Consider the following 17,143-nt stretch of genomic DNA (forward strand, 5'->3'; position numbering starts at 1 on the left):
TTGTTTCTCATATACTTATTGATGTCATCATAGAACCATTTAATGAAATTGTTAGTTTCCACAACAGTGATGTCATTGATGATGTCTTTGGTGACAATATATATGTTTTATTGGGATGGGCCTGACCTCTCCTTGGTAGTCGGGCATGTACCCTTATGTGACTGAACTGTATGTGAAACAGGTGTGCTGATTTTTGTTGGCCCAGGTAGCACACTAATCTAGCATGTGTCTAGAGGAATAGGCCTGTCCTGGGTGATGTGCAAGGTCTAGAATCAGTTCTGTGACCTGAATGGGTGAACCAAGTGAGTCCTATTATGGACGTGGGACTATTGTCCATGTCATGAGTTGTTGACTTCAAGTGGTGGTGGCATCATATTTATATTCATGTGTCCTGAGAAAACATGTTTTTCTATTTCAGGAGGAGTGAGGCCTAGGAGCCTGACTCATGTAAAGCTCTCCTTAGGTGTTATACCCAGATTCTTGTGCTGACATCCCATGTGAGTGCTGACTGTATGTATGTGTGGGTGCGCTATTACCTGGAAAATCTGCATAACAGTGGTGCGCATACTTTGCGAGAATCATGGATGGAGTTAATCTCAAAGTGTCTGAGTAAGGTGTCCATAGAGATAATATTTAACATAGCATTTTTAGATTACAGTCCGTCAGAAAAGAATGACTCAAAAAGGGAGTTTGAGATCATAATTTAGAGAAAACCATGAAGGCTTATTCAAATGTAAAGTGCAATACAGGAATTAGAAAAAATGCAGATGCGTAATATTCTCATTTAAGGTATATAAAGTCATCTGCCATGAAAATGTTTACTCTCAAATTATACAGCAAATTATAAAGAAAATCTGACAGCAACTCTAGAGGCTCACAAAAGAGTCATGGCTTAACCCCAAACTTAGGAGCTCGCATTGCCAATTTCAGCATAGAAAATCATGTACACTGCAAAGTCAGCATGGTGTGAGCATTCTTATAACAAGTTACAATTCATATTTTGAAATGTCATATAGCTCTACTATCTTAGCACTAACCCACTACATGAATATTGATTTGCCCCTTCATACCTAATGTTACCAGGAGGAGTCGGAACAATTTAGTTACATAAACAGCAGAAAGCAATTGTGGATGAATGCAATACAGTGTGCTTGCAGGAAGAGTCTTAGAAAGTAGAAAATGGCCTCCTTCACAGACTTCTTCAAGAACATTTTCATACAAAATGAACAATGCACATCTAGCTGCAAATAGTGTCAAATGAGAAACACAGAATGAACATCATGAGATGGTAGCAATTTATGAAAGATGGTGCTGAGGCCTAACAAAGGCCTAGTTTAGTTTTGTGTTAGATAAAGCAGATTCAATCATATTATAATGATTGTTTTCATTTGTAATAACTCTATCTCAATACATATGTGTGACCTGGAATGCAGAACAACTAATATTATTGCACATATAAAATTTAAAATTTACAAAAATGTCTTCATATATAAATTGTGGTTGGGAGAGAGACTCCAAGTTGTGATGGGAGTTTGAGCCTAACAGAGGCCTAGTTTAGTTTTGTTTTCTATAAAGCAGTTTCAATTATATTATAATGATCGTGTTTATTTGTAATAACTCTATGTCAATACATATGTGTGACCTGAAATTCAGAACAACCAATATTTTTGCACATATAAAATTAAAAATGCATACAAATGTCTTCATATGTGGGGTGTGGTTGGTAGAGAGACTCCAAGTTGTGATGGGAGTTTGATTACTGGGACCAGTCGGATACATTATAGATATCTTATGGTTTTACATGGCACAAGAGGTATGATGGGATACTGCTTCCCCAAACAGAGGATGAGTATTGTCCGCTTTCCTGGAGATGAAAGGAGGAGATCCAGGCACTGTAGTGAGGAAGAATGGAGATAGAGCTACCTTTAGGAATTCTATGAGGATATTTTAGCAGGAGATTGCTGATTAGTCTTTCCTGAGCCCTGCCATTTGATGGGTGTTAGAAGAGAGGGGACAAGACTGCACATTTTGTTGTTATGAGTAAATATGTTTCTAGGCAGGGTCTGTCCTTCTGTCTTTCACTGATTGCCTTTTCAAGAAGGCTGATGACAGCCAGGTGAAGAGACTTCACACTTCATTGTTCCCGTGTTCTGGGACATCCCTCCCTGGAGCATCATCACTACCTCCTGTGAGGCCTGCCCCCTTGCACAAAAGCTGTATATCTCCATTGCAGCCAGAAAATGACATGTAATAGGAAGCCACCCAAAGTAGGTTCCAGGACTTTAGACGGCGGATCAACATCCCTTGCCTGGAAAATTAGTATACAAGTTGGGTTCAAATCCTTTCATTTTGTTCTAGTTCTACGTCTTCCTGGCCAAGGAAGGCAGTGCTTCACAGAATACTGAAAGAGCTGCTGTAATGCAGGGCTAGTATCTGCATGTTAGTCAGTCTGCCAGAGAAGAGAGACATTGCCTGAAGTCTGCACAACTTCCTGAAGTCTAGGCAACTTGCTGGAGAAACTGTGGGTTTGCTTATCACCTGCCTGTCTGCACAGAGAGGCAAGGAGAGTGCCTAGGCTGTAGGAAGATATTGTCCAGGACGAGTAGCTCAGTTGTCCTCCTGCAGTTTGGGAGACCCGGAAGAAGCTGATATGTTTTCAAACGTATAACTGGCACCCACCTAAGATGAGAGGAGTTACCCTGTCCATCATATGATTCATATGATGAGCTGTATGAGTGACAAGAATACGCTAAGTACCAGGGTGTTAACCAGCTTCCCTGCTACAATCAGAATCAGGAAGACCTACACTGCCATTATTGACATGCTTGGACAAAGATGTCATCACTGGCTTACAAGAGGGACCCCCGTCCAAATTGCCTGAAGGCTGCAAGTGCTCATGATGAATGACCACTCATCCAATCCTGCTGTACTGGTTTCTTCAGCGCCAACTTCTGAGAGGTGTGACTGGCTCTGTGACTCTGCTCATGCTCATAGATTTTCTGTCCATGTTTTCTCAAACAGTACACCCCAACTAATGAAACTTTGAGCCATGTTTGCATCAAGAGATAATACATAGGGGTATATTTAGACACTGAGAAACTGTCTTGGGCTAGAATTGCATGTTGAACGAGTTCCAAGCACACACAAGTGTTGACACAAACTGCATGGCATAATATGAAATTAACTGATCCTGGGTCCCCACATTTAGTGATTACTTGCTTAAACCAAGAAGTGAACTCACAATTAAGCTGATTATTGCTTAAGGTTTCCTGGACTCATAGGAAACTATTGTGATCTAGGAACTCACCCTTGTTGATAGACTGCTGTACTAGGGAGGGAATTGCCACTATTGAACTAGGATAGTGTGGTCAATAGGAACTATCAGAGTTAGTTTTACCCCATAGTGTTGTCGAACCATGTAGCTGAACCTCATTATTTGAAGCAGTATTTAGTTTTCTTGTGCTGTGAAAGTGTTTTTATTTTTATGAGACAAACACTGAATTAGGTAGTATGAGTCTGATGGTTGACTGCTGAGTTCTCAGTCACTAACCTCCACTCTATTTCCCCAAGAAGCTTTTGAATGCTCGCCCTCACTACCCTGAAAGTAGAGTATGGAAAGTGTACACTTGGTAGTACAGGTTCCAGGACAGATGAGGCAAATTACCCCAATCACCATGGTTGTGGCCCAGTAGCTACTGCTTAACTTGTGACCCCATGAAAGGGGTTTTACATGAGCTCATCAGTAATGTCATCAGTGGTATAATTTGAGATGTAATTGGTGATGTCATTGATAATGTCATGTGCTATATCATCAGTGACCTTGTTAATGAGGCTATTAACAATGTGTGACAAAGGTGTGACTTGTAGGCATCATATCTAACCATAACTGGCCAATTGCAGGGATTTTCTGACGTTTTTTTAAACATACATTAATAGCTTATGAGCAAAAGCAATTGCAGCTCACCCTCAGCTAAATTTTCAGTGATTGTTTTTTAAATAAATACTTAATTCATCTTCCATACAACCAACCCCTGTTGCACATGTCCTTAGGATGTGTGTAGTGTGGCTCAGGAGAAGGATATGGCCTCTGGACAAGCACTGCACCATACAATCCATTTATCCAACCCTTGCTACAACACAGGTTAATGGCAATGTCCTACCTGCGGCCAAGTCCTGCACACATCCATCTATGAATGGAACCTGGACTGTGAATGGCATTCAGTCGGGTGCATTTGTGGCTGGTACACACTAGTGTCTACAACCACTTTGCCAGGGCCTTCAGCAGTCTTCAGCTGGGTTGCAAACACAGACGACTGCTGACAATGTGGCTAAGTCACGTTGCCTATGTGATTGGTCAACCACCACTGTGAATTGCCTTATTCCATGAGCAGCAAGGGTTGGACATAAGTGTGACTTTCAAATCCCTGCTGTGCATGTGTTTTGATCATGCATGGAGGTTGGCAACAAGACCTGGTGTACAGCAAAGTTGTGCACCCAGCCACCCATGTGCACAACCGGAGCCATGCATGATCTTTGGCTGGGTGAAACACAGGTTTTGCCTTTGGCAGTTGTACACACCTATTATTCATGATCGGTCACCTGTTACGCATAAAGATAATGGGTTCCTGGATAATAGGTACTCTGAGGGATACAGAAAGTGAGAAAATAAGTGTAGAAATATAACGAAAGGAATAGTTCATTTTTTTTAACTGAAATAGATGTTTCTAACAATATACATTTTTGGTGATGTCATGATTTTCTAAAGTGTTTTTGTTGGTTTTCTTTTTCTTCTTTTTTCAATTTTTCATAAGTCTGCCAGAATCTTATGTGACAAACAGCCCTTCTAAAACTGAAAACACATATATTCTCTTGTAAAAAATATTGAAATAATTTCTTGCAGCTCTAATCTGTCATTTGTGAGCAAATCCTCCGATTTTACTCCCTGTACATTTCTCACTACCAAGCATCATTTGGGTTCTGTTTTTTTTTTTTTTGCACTCTCTTCTCAAGAGCATTCTCACGTTCTTGACTCTCTTGAATTTCCTCTCTTGTTCTGCTTTACTGGATCTTCCTATACTGAAGTTCATGTCTGCAAATGTATATTCATGTGTTTCCTTCGTATTGTCATTCTTCTCTTTCAGGAACCTATTCATTGTGGTTGTTCCAAAATAATACAAGCCTGGGTCCTGTGTTACTTGCGTTCTGGTTCAAGAAGGACACGGCATGGCAGTTCGGACTGGACTGTTCCGAATATAGCTGGGTCCAAATGGAGGTGGCAAATTAATGATGGATTGGGATGCGGCCGAGCAATTAACAGTAGCTGAGATTAATTTCAGCATTCCATCTTTCACTTTTGTGTATACTTCAGTGCACCTTAAATGATTGCACTGCTTTGGAGCAGAGGCGTTTTATGAAACTTGCACATACTTTTTATGTGGAAAGTTATAGAGTTGTCAACAAATAAAGCCACTGGTGTCTTTAAACTGCTCAAAAATCCTGCAGCCATAGCCCAGCAGTTTGCGAACATGATAAGTAGTCACTCCAACGCTAATACATTTTATTATAATATGGAGGTGGGATTTCCTTTTTTCAGCTAACAGAATTCCTGTTCCCGTCCCACGACTTAAAGCATGGATACACCTGTATAGCTAATGTGAGCCTAGACATCAACTGATCTTCTATTATAGAACAATAACAAAATGACTGTTTCTCTGTAGTAAAAAGGCCTTGTTAGTATGGCTGCAGTCTGCTGAATGCCCATTCCCCGGGCGAATGTCCGTGACTCTGCACAACGCTGTGGAATGGTCATTCATCTGGGTGCAAAGCCAGCTCTTGACTATGCAGTACATTGTTAAATACCGAACAGTCGGATAAAGTCTCCGCACTGAAGTGCTCAGAGAACTCTCTTGACTGCACAGCACCGATAGCTGTTGGTTAAGTACACATCACACTATTACCTATGCAGCAGTTTGTATAAATACACTCAACACTTCGTCAGGGGTAGTAAGCGTTATATAAATGCAATCTTAACCACGTTCAATGATAGGCGCTATGCACAACACAGACAACGCAGTTAAACTTACATACTTAAACACACAACTTCGAGAGTACGCTGAAACGCATGGGGTTTTAAATGCACAGCACCTTGTTGAACAGACAGCCACCTTATTCCCCCCACCCAGAACATCAGCAAGAAGCGGCAGGCAGCTTGAATAAGGCATAATTGTCCCTTCTATAATGCAGGCTCCCAACCAGGGAGGTATTTGGCGCCTGAGAAATGATATCGCCAGTCATGTTCTTGGCGGGAGCCCGCCTTCCCCACTGTGGACGTTCTGTCCTCCTGCAGGAGCCTGAGTGCAGAATATTTCACGAACTGGTTATCTCGCCAGCGTTTGTCACTCCTTAAGCGATTCATTTTTAAACGAACGCACAGAAAGCCAGCCCCAACTTGATTTTTTTGGTTGGGAAATTATACTTGGCATTATTACCACTCCCCCCTCTGGGACCGAGCGGTCTCCAGGGTAATTGGAAGGTTTCCTGCTAGTCTGATTTCTCTAAAAGGCTGCCAATTCTGAGGTAGTAAGTCATATTTCAGGGTTACTTTTGATTGACGGCCCCAACCTCAACAGCCTTCCTTAGGCACTGGCCTTGTACTAGCCCTGTCGTGCATTGCACTAGCGCTACTTTGAACGAGCCTTAATATCCGCCTTCCTAATGCACTGGCCTTGCACTAGCCTTGCACTAGCCCTGTCGTGCATTGCACTAGCGCTACTCTACACCAGCCTTAACAGCCCAGCTTCTTGAGGCACTGGCCTAGCACTAGCCCTTTCATGCTTTGCACTAGGGCTACTCTGAAACAGCCCTAACAGCCCAGTTTCCTGAGGCATTGGCCTTGCACTAGCCCTGCCATGTGTTGCACTAGTACTGCTCTGCACTAGCTTCAACAGCCCAGCTTCCTCAGGTACTGGCCTTGCACTAGCCCTGCCATGCTGTGCACTAGCACTACTGTGCACCAACCTTAACAGTCCAGCTTTCTCAGGCACTGCATTTGTTAGACCTGGCATCCTTGGTGTGGTTTCCCCTGTGTTTTTGCCTTTGCCGCCTGTATTTTTGACTGTGTGCTGGATTTAGATTTTGCTGGTTTTTGGCACTATGTGCACTTTAGTGCCTGAAAGGGTTCCTGGGAGTCTGCAAGTTCACCAGACAGGTGACATTACTCTTGCGCTCTAACACCTCAAAAGGTACAGTCCACTTATCGTGGAAAGCACAAGACTCCACCTGTTACCTTACTGCCCTTCACCCAACCATCTAGTGCTCCACAAAAAGAATCAACACATTCTAACCAAGTTTGAGAATCACCCTTTCATAAGTCCTTGTACTGCTGTGGAGTGAGACCATATCTAGTGAGTAGGGTGTCCTTCATGGTAGAGTAGGTGGGCCCCTGAGGATCCCCTAGGGCTGTCATGGTGTCCCTCCCTTCTATCTCAAAGTGCTTCCACAGACCCGCCCCCCAGTGAGCCTCAGGGACCAGGTGCATGTGACGAGCTGACTCATACCCTTTAAACCACAAGTGTATGTCATCCTCCCTCTTGTAATCCTTTACCAGATCTTTAGGAATGTGCATTCTTTTCTCAGGTTGCACTGGGGTACTGCTGCCACCATCTGTGCTGGACCTGCCCTTCAGATCCAGCTCCTTTAAACTCAGTTCATGAGCCAACAACATTTATGTCCAGTCTGGCCAATTTCGAGCTTGAGCTTCTCAGGCTCCAAATGATGTTCCCTCTCTGCCTGTCTTTCCCTCAGTTCCTCTCGGGTCAGACCTTTAGAAGAAACAATGCTGCTTGCCCTGGAGGTCTTCCCTCCAGGCAGGTCGAGGTTATCCACCAAATCACCACAAATGCTCTGAACCTCCTCATCCATATTCATAGTCTCCTCTGCTGTGTGCCCCTCAGCCTCCTTTGGTCCCAAACCCTGCAGCACCTTTTGCAGCTCATCCTTCTTGGTCAAGCTTTTGATTGGGCATTGGAACTCCTTACAAACTTGCTTGAGCTGGCCCACTGTGTAACCCTCCAATTTTTCCAGCTCAAACACCACTTTTCTAACAACTGCCAATGGCTCCCCAGACTGAGACATATTTGTGGACAAGGTTTAATAAAGGTGTAAAGTCTCAAAAAGCAGAGCGATCCCAAAAAGGACAAAGATAAATACAAAAAGAAATCCAAGAGAAAAAACAGTATGTGGTTGTGTAATGGTCTTCAATAAAACAGTAGTGTACACCAATCACTTTATGTCAAGTACAAATAGAAGTCCCATCCCACCACTGCCAGCAATCTTAGAAATGGGGTCTCTGGTTGGCAGTCAGTTTGCACTCTATCAACGGAGGGACCCTCACTCTAGTCAGGGTAAGAGAGACACACACCTAGGATAACCCCTGTCCAAGCCCTTGGTAGCTTGGCCCTAGCAGTCATGCTTATCTCAGAGGCAATATGTAAAGTATGTGTACACAGTAACACAGTAACATAGTAAAAACACCACAAAGGACTCCACATCAGTTCAGAAAAATACCCAATATTTATCTAAATCGAACAAGACCAAAACAAGAAAAATCCAACATACACAAGCAAAAATATGAATTTTAGAGTAAAAAGAGTCTTGATCCATAGAAACAATGGATGCATATTTTTGGCACAAAGTAACTGGTATGCGTCAAAAATAAAGCTGCATGCATCAGAAAATTAAGCAATGTGTCCATTCCTTACTCGCACGGGAGGCCATGTGTCAATTCTTTCTCCGCTGGGCAAGCGATCCCTTGATTCTTTCCCCGCAGGGAAGAGATGCATCGATTTCCAGACAACCAGCTTCAGATCGGTGCAACGACGTTGAAGGTTTTGATGCCCAGGGACAATGCGTGGAAAATACGAATGCACAGCAAAGATGAATCCGCACTGAGCTGGTGATGCCTCAATTTCACTGGTGCTGTGTCAATTTTTCAGCAGCGGTGCAGGCGCTGCATAGATTTTTCTGCCGCTCAGCTCCGGTGTATGGATTTTCTCCTTGGGTTCACCAGCTTCTCCTTTCAAAGGCCCAGGGACTGGCTATGGCACCACTTGGCAGGGCAGGGTTCTCAGGAAGAGAGCCCTGGTGCTGGCAGATGAAGTCTTTGATGGCCCTGAGATTTCTGAACAGGGGATCAAGCTCAGGCCTAGCCTTTGGAGAATCTTCACAAGCAGGATACACAGCAAAGTCCAGTCTTTGTGTTCTTTAAGGCAGAAGCAGCAACTGCAGGCCAACCCAGCAAAGCACACAGAGCAAAGGGGGCATACTCCTCCTCCAGCTTTTCAGCTCTCCTCCTTGGCAGAGGTTCCTATTGATCCAGAAGTATTCTAAAAATCTGGGGTTTTGGGTCCACTACTTATACTAATTTCTGCCTTTGAAGTAGGCAAACTTCAAAGGAAAGTCTCTGCTGTTCACAAGATCCTGCCTTGCCCAGGCATGGCCCCAGACACACACCAGTGGATTGGAGACTACATTGTGTAGGTGCAAGTGTCAGCTCCTCCCTCCCCACTCAAGCCCAGGAGACTCATCAGTATATGCAGGACACGCCTCAGCTCCCTTTGTGTCACTGTCTACACAGAATTCACAAACATTCCTACTGGCAGTCTGAACCAGACTTGGATTCCACAGGCAGACAGAGGCACAGAATGGTTAAGTAAGAAAATGTTCACTTTCTAAAAGTGGCAATTTCAAACAGACAATCTAAAAATCAACTCTGCCAAAAGATGTATTTTTAAATTGTGAGTTCAGAGACCCCCAAACTTAATTTCTGTATCTGCTCCGAATGGGAAACTGCACTGGGCACACTTGCCAGGTCATATTGTCAGTGCAAGACTGCACACACAGGCATTGCAGTGGCAGTTCTGAGACATGTTAACAGGGCTACTCATGTGGTTGGCACAATCAGTGCTTTACGCCCACTAGTAGCATTTTGATTTACAGGCCCTGGGCACCTCTAGTGCACTTTACTAGGGACTTACTAGTAAATCAAATATGGGGATAACCAGTCATAATCACAATTTATAGAGGGAGCACTTGCACTTTAGCACTGGTTTAGCACTGGTCAGCAGTGGTAAAGTGCCTAGAGTACCAAAACCAGCAAAAATGAAGTGCAGCGCACAGTCAACAATACAGGAATCAGAGGCAAAAAGACAGGGGAAACCGCACCAAGGATGCCAGGTCTAACACTGAGGCACTGGCACTGGTTTAGCACTGGTCAGCAGTGGTAAAGTGCCTAGAGTACCAAAGCCAGCAAAAATGAAGTCCAGCACACAGTCAACAATACAGGAAGCAGAGGCAAAAAGACAGGGGAAACCGCACCAAGGATGCCAGGTCTAACACTGGGGCACTGGCCTTGCACTAGCCCTGCCATACTTTGTACTAGAGGTACTATCAACCAGTCATAACAGCCTTCATAAGGCATTAGCCTTGCACTAGCCCTGCCATGCTTTACAGTACAGCTACTTTGAACCGGCCTTAATAGCCTTCCCGAGGCACTGGCCTTGCACTAGTCCTGCTGGGCTTTACACTAGCACTAATTTGCACCAGCTCTACCAGGCGTGTGGTAGCGAAGTGATATCTTACATTATTATACCTCTGATGATATCAGAAGCTTCCATATCTACAGCCCAGCCTTCGCCTTTTACAAGTTTTCGTATGAGCTGGTGAAAACTAGATGCAACCAAGTTGTGGAAAGTACAGAAAGTAAGCAGGACTCTCAAAGCCCTGCACTGGACAGTTTGAAAACTAGGCTTGTACAATTTGCACAGCAACTGGTTTGCAAATTTGAATGCAATTTGTGCTGGAACCATTGTACAATGTTAATACTCAAATTATACATTCACTGGTGAGCGCAAAATGGCCTGCCTAATGAATATCAATTAGACAGTGCACAATTTGCAGCCCCTTGTATTTCAGCATGAATGCAGGAATGGAGACATCCATGGAACAGCAGGCATCCCATCCCATTTCCAAAAGGCAATATATATATATATATATATATATATACATATATATATATATACAAATGTTTCCTGTTTGGGAACATTTTAAAGATATGTTTGGGAAGGCATTGGGGGGAGAGTAGCTACTCCTCCCTGAGGACACTGACACAGTTCAGATCCAGGGGTCGGTAACTGATCAATGACTTTCAGCTGCCTCTTTTTTAGGTGCCTCTTTCATACCCTTTCCTATTAGAAATTTGGAATACCCGGTCTCATACTACAGGGTTTGTGACTGCAACTGTTCTTTGTGCATTTGGTCCCCTGTTCCTATCACTGTGCCATGGGGAGCAAGGGCAATTTGAAGAGTCCCAAAAGACAAACCAGAGGTACACGCTGCTACCCCTGCTTGCCTCTGATTTATGTTGATGGGAACAGCACTTCAATTTAAATGAATTTGCCACTGTCTGACTCACCACACAGAGGCACAAGCTTGAAAATGTAACTGTTATGCTGAAGCCCTACAATGCTTTTGGGCATACACACCTCTCTGCATCTCTTTATAGGCCAGTCTGTCTGTTCCTACTCTTTCTGTGGGGCTAAAATGGATTAATGTACTTTTCTCTATGCTGGAATTTCAATAATCTATAGATTGCATGAAGGTCAGATTCCTACCCAATTTCCCAAAAAGAATGTATATGAGGCCGGTCCTCCAGCACTTACACTGGTTATTTGTTAAAAAACAGGTATCACATTTCATCTACTGGCTTTGGCACACTCTGCTATCTCTTGCTTTGCTCCTAACTATAGTATGGAAAAAGATCAAGATACAAAGCCTTTAAGACAGTAACCCCTATCCTTAAAATGTTGAAGGTTTGTCCTAAGGTAGATGGCTGAGAGTAGGTGGGAATGTCTTCTTTCTAGATGGCAAAACATCATAATTGCATCCAGGAGTTCGATAGAAAATTGGACGATTTCACTGAAATCCCTACTTGCTCTAGGCCTTCTGTGTCTTTTTGTCTCAAGACTTTTGAGTTCTCCGATACTCACACAGATCTTGATACCAATAAAACTGATTTTGGATTTGATTATAGAAGCTCATCTGCAAGTCAAATAGTCACTATATTAAAGATCTAATATGTTTCACTAGTGTTAGAAGTGGGGTTTCTGGTTGGCGGGGTGTGCCCCTAAGCCAGGCAGAACTCATCCACTCTAGTCAGGGCTAAGGAGTTACTCACCTAAGATAACCCCTGCTCTGCACGAGCAACTAGGCCTATCCCAGAGGCAATGTGTAAAGCGATTGCACAACACACACAACAGACATGACGCACTATCCCCACCACAAAGGAAACACAACAGCAAGTTTTATAAAAGTAAACTGTATTGTTCACAACATCATTAGACCAAACACAAAATGTCAGTAATACCCTGCAAACCAAGCAGTTGTCAGAACATTACACAGTACTATTAGTCTTCAAAAACCAGCAGTAGTTACGTACAACACATAAGTTACTGGTTATCTTGCAACATAAGCAGTTGTCAGGTAAACATTACTAAAAGAATGAACATGTCATAATAAACACATAATCATCATTGCCAAAACGTTATCATGACTGTGCATAGCATTACACAGCACAAAATCTCATGGCATTAGCATACTGTAAAACGTTATCATGACTGCACATAATGGGAAGGCAGCATCTAAGCATGCCCCTCGTAGATACAGGGAGGCCACAACCTCACCATAAGACACAGTCACCAATGGCTTCTGTAGGGCACTGAAATCCAATGCACATACTATTCTCACCATCACTGGTGAATGCGATCGTTCCTCTCCATCTGGTGACACCACACCATATATCGGGGGCCAACGGGGGGGGCCGTGTCCCAATTCACGGAGCTTCTCTGCTCTGATCCTCACACCCGCGGTGCGGTTGATTTATCGGTGGCAGGACCTGGGACCTTCATCGAGGGACGCCAACCTGGCCTGCTATGTGCCACAAAAATGCAATCAGGAGGAGGGTGTTCCAGCAGTAATGAGGGGGCCTCCGCTGAGGTCTCCCTCTTGATCACAAGCCTCCAGACCAACAGGGAAAGGGTGGCCTCTGATGAGGCTTCCCTCCCGTCTGCGAGCCTCTATGACAGCATGGGGGCCCAGCGAGAGCGAGGGACTTCCGATGAGGTCTCCTCTTCTCCAGGCAGCAGGCCACCTGCCAGGTGATGCGCCCCCACCCGATGTGGTGCGTGAGGCTCCTTCCCTAGCCCTCCCAGGCTGCAGTGGTGAATGCACAAAGGAGGTGCCTGCCTGTGCCCCGGGGGCGCTACTCACAGCGTTCCTCACCCCAGGGGCACCACAAGGAGCACGTCTGCTCCAGACTTCATTCTCCTATGCCCCTGGGGTACGTCACGAAGTGCGTGTCGGATGTGCTAGAGTGTCCTGGGTCATGGCGGTGATTACTCACTTGGGGAGATTGCAGAAAGTGCTCCAATGCGCTTTAAACAAATAAAGCCAAGCGATCCTCATGTGCTTTCCCATAAAGTAAAGCGTTCAGCACGCGCTTCAGCAAAGGCAACAATTTACTCCTCCTGTGCTTCCAGGGCTTACTCTGGAGCGCTTTAAGCAGCCAACTCTACGCTCCAACGCAGGAACCTTCCAGCAGAGCGCTGTCCTTACGCTTTGAGCAATAACATGGCAGGAGATATGGGGGCCCTGGAGACTGCAAGTGGGAGCACAGTGCAGTAGGGCCCAACAAACAGGCCAGCACAAAGGGTTGCAGTCAGGCAGTTCCCCCTAGTGACCCAGCAGACCACATGTCAGCACCACAGCAGCAGTCCAAGGCAGTTCTTGGCGAGTCCCTCCAGCAGCATTCTGTGTCCAGGTCAGTTCTTCAAGAACGTCTCAAAGTGTCTCTCTCTAGCATGGGGAAAATCCCCTGTACCTATACTCAGTTTTGCACAACTTTGACAAAGAGGGGGAGAAGAGGTTTCAACCAGTTCCAACTGGTTCTAGGAATGTCCCCTCTTTTGTCCAGACATCATTTGGGCATAAGCGAACCCTTTGAGTGAGCCCAGGGCACAGCCTTTACAAATGCAGTTGTGCTTCGCCTCTCCTTCGCTCAGTCCAGGAAGACCATTCAATATGCAGATGCACTTCTGTGACACCTCCACCCTCTTTGTGAACCGGATGTCTGAAAAGTATGCACAAAGCCGTCACTCTGCCCCAGACGTGGATTGGAGTCAAGTTGCAAAACACCAGAGTCACTCACTCTCTAAAAGTGGCATTTCTGTAGTTGTAATAAAAATCCACCTACACCACTAAGCAACATTTCTCACTACCATTACAAACATACCAAACATGCCTACGCTACTACTCATAGATCAGAAAATACCCCGTAGACATCAGGCAGGGCATTGCCAATGAAATTCTATGAGCAAGACAGCACTCACAGCAGTGAGAAACCAAATAGGCTGTTTGTCACTACAAGGACAGGCCACACAACCAGGCACATGTCATGCCTTCTACATACATAGCACACTGCCCATAGGGCTAGCTAGGGCCTATCTGAGGGTAGACTTACACGTAGTAAAAGGGGAGTTCAGGCCTGGCAAGTAAATTTAGATGCCAGGTCCCTGTGGTAGTAAACTGCACATGCAGGCCCTGCGCTAGCAGGCCTGAGACAGGTTTGGGAGCCTACTTCTGTGGGTGGCGCAAGCAGCGCTGCAGGCCTACTAGTATTATTTAATTTACAGCAATTGCTGTAAATAATATGTTGTAAATACTTGGATATAATTTTGTGTAGAGAACCTTCAGTTTTCAAGTTTATTCAACACTTAGGGTTTTATTGTCCACCAATAAATGTTAAAGTTTGCTGTAATTAAAATACACTACCAATGTTCAATTGAGAAGTTCATTGTCAGTAAGTGATTTGATGTATCTGTCCCTACTAATTACCACTTGTTTTATTCTGCATATACTATTTCTACCCAGGTATAGTAGGGTTACGAGGGTAGACCCCTGTTTTTCTGAGACCCAAACCAAGTTAGGCCATCAGGTTCCTTGTTGACACAAAGAATAACAAATTATTGGTTGCTCATGTATTATTATATGATATGTACAAATCATATATCAGTGAAATCACATTTTTGTATATGTGAATATGTGGTATTTTTGTTCTGTTATGTTGTATTCAAAATTAATAATTATAATAATAAAAAATAAAGACCTCTCAGGACGCAATCACGCCATCTGGTCGGGCCCTGAAATGGTGTCAGGGAAGATGAAGGGATGACAAGCTGGGCCACTGACTCTTAGGTTAGTCTTGTCATGAAAACCTATACACAGCAGCTCTGAGCAGCTGTTTAGATGTACTTAGCACACCTACACAATAAAGCCTGGATCTTGTGTTGTGCCAACAAATGAGGGACATTCTCTATGTTCTGGGACACTCCAAGAGGACAGAGGCATGAGTGCCAAACAGGTGGATGCTCAGTGTGCATCATTTGGGCACTGATTTTCCCTGTTTCGATTTCCCTTTGTGTAGTATGGGTTTATTGTACATGCCAATGCTTAAGAACAGAATATATATAAGACTGTAATGTGGAATTTTAGAAAGGAGATATTGTCATTTGGAAGGACAGTTGCACACCTCGTCTTAGGTGGCTGAGACGTTTCATTACATGCTCGAGAAATTAATAAAGTACATGTGAATCTATTCGCTGGTGTGTGACCTGCCTGTAATACAACAGAATACTACAGTTTTGTAACGAGGTGAACCTGGAATCAACCTTGGTTTCCTCCATTTAATTATCTATGGGCCAGATGTATGAAAAAGTTTTGCACTCGCAAATGGTGCGAATCAGTAAATTCGGCCGTTTACGAGTGCAAAACAGTGGTCTGCGATGCATGAAATGCATTTGCAGACCATAAACAAGAAATCGCCAAAATTGCGATTTCTTGCGTTGCGACCTGGAAATTGTGAGTCGCAATTTGCGATTCGCAAATTCCAGGTCGCAAGGCTATGCTGGAAAAAATCACAAATTGCAATTTTTCCAAAAATGGCATTTTGCTCTTGCAAAATACCATGATAGTCAACCAGGTGGTAACCTGGTGCAAAAATTAAAAATGCAGTTAAACTACATTTTTAAATTGAACATGTACAGCACACATGCCCTTTTGGCATGTGTGTACCTTAAATGTTGAAAACATAGATTTTGGGGTGCAGGAGAGCGGGCCTCCATGTGGTGTGCGGAAGTAAGCACGATTTGACGTAATCTTCACTGGTCCCTCCATACTCGTCATTGGTCCTGGGTTGACGATAGCTCAGTGACGGGCACACCTGAACAGTTTGGTGACGGCAGGGTCACAATGGAATAGCTCGGTAACGGGCACATCTAAAACTTGAAATACTGAGGGCAGGGTCAAAATTGAGTGGCTCAGTGATGGGCACACCTGAAACTTGAAGTACTGACTTCAGGATCACAATTAAGTAGCTCGGTGATGGGCACACCTGGAATGTGAAATACTTTAACAGTTGTTGTCTGTCATCTTGGAGAATCCCAAGATAGCAGAGTGATAGACACACCTCTGTGGATGGTGCTTTACTATTCTTGGAAATGGGGGCTCTTCCGGAAGTATGGCTTGGAGATGGGCACACCTTTGCTTGGTGACCACGCCTTTTGACAGAGAACTCAGATTTGAATTTTCTATTTGTCGCTCAATTAATGTGTGACAAATAGTACTTGAAAACTGGAAGTGTAATAACATCAAGTCATTTCCCTGAAAGTATAATTGAGTATCACTGAACCAGGGAACATGCAAAGTATCACACCACTTTCATTTTTCTTAAGTTCCCCAGGGGAATCTGCCATTAAGTGGTCAAAATGGAAAAAGGGGGTTCTTTCATTATCTCAGGGCTTGTGGCACGTTGAGTGCGGATACAAAAACTCCTTTCTTATGCACTTCTTGGGCTCAGAGGGACAAGAAGTATTTGAGCACCTGCCAGATATTGAGGATAATGGAACAGAAGTTTTAACTGAGTTAGATGTCTGTATAAAAAAATTAGACAAACTTTATCTTCCAAAAGTATCATACTAGAAAGGTACCACTTTGGTAGGAGGGCACAGAAACCATACGAGTCAGTGGAAAGTTA

The sequence above is a fragment of the Pleurodeles waltl genome, chromosome 7, assembly GCF_031143425.1.
Source record: "Pleurodeles waltl isolate 20211129_DDA chromosome 7, aPleWal1.hap1.20221129, whole genome shotgun sequence".
Classification (NCBI taxonomy): Eukaryota; Metazoa; Chordata; class Amphibia; order Caudata; family Salamandridae; genus Pleurodeles; species Pleurodeles waltl.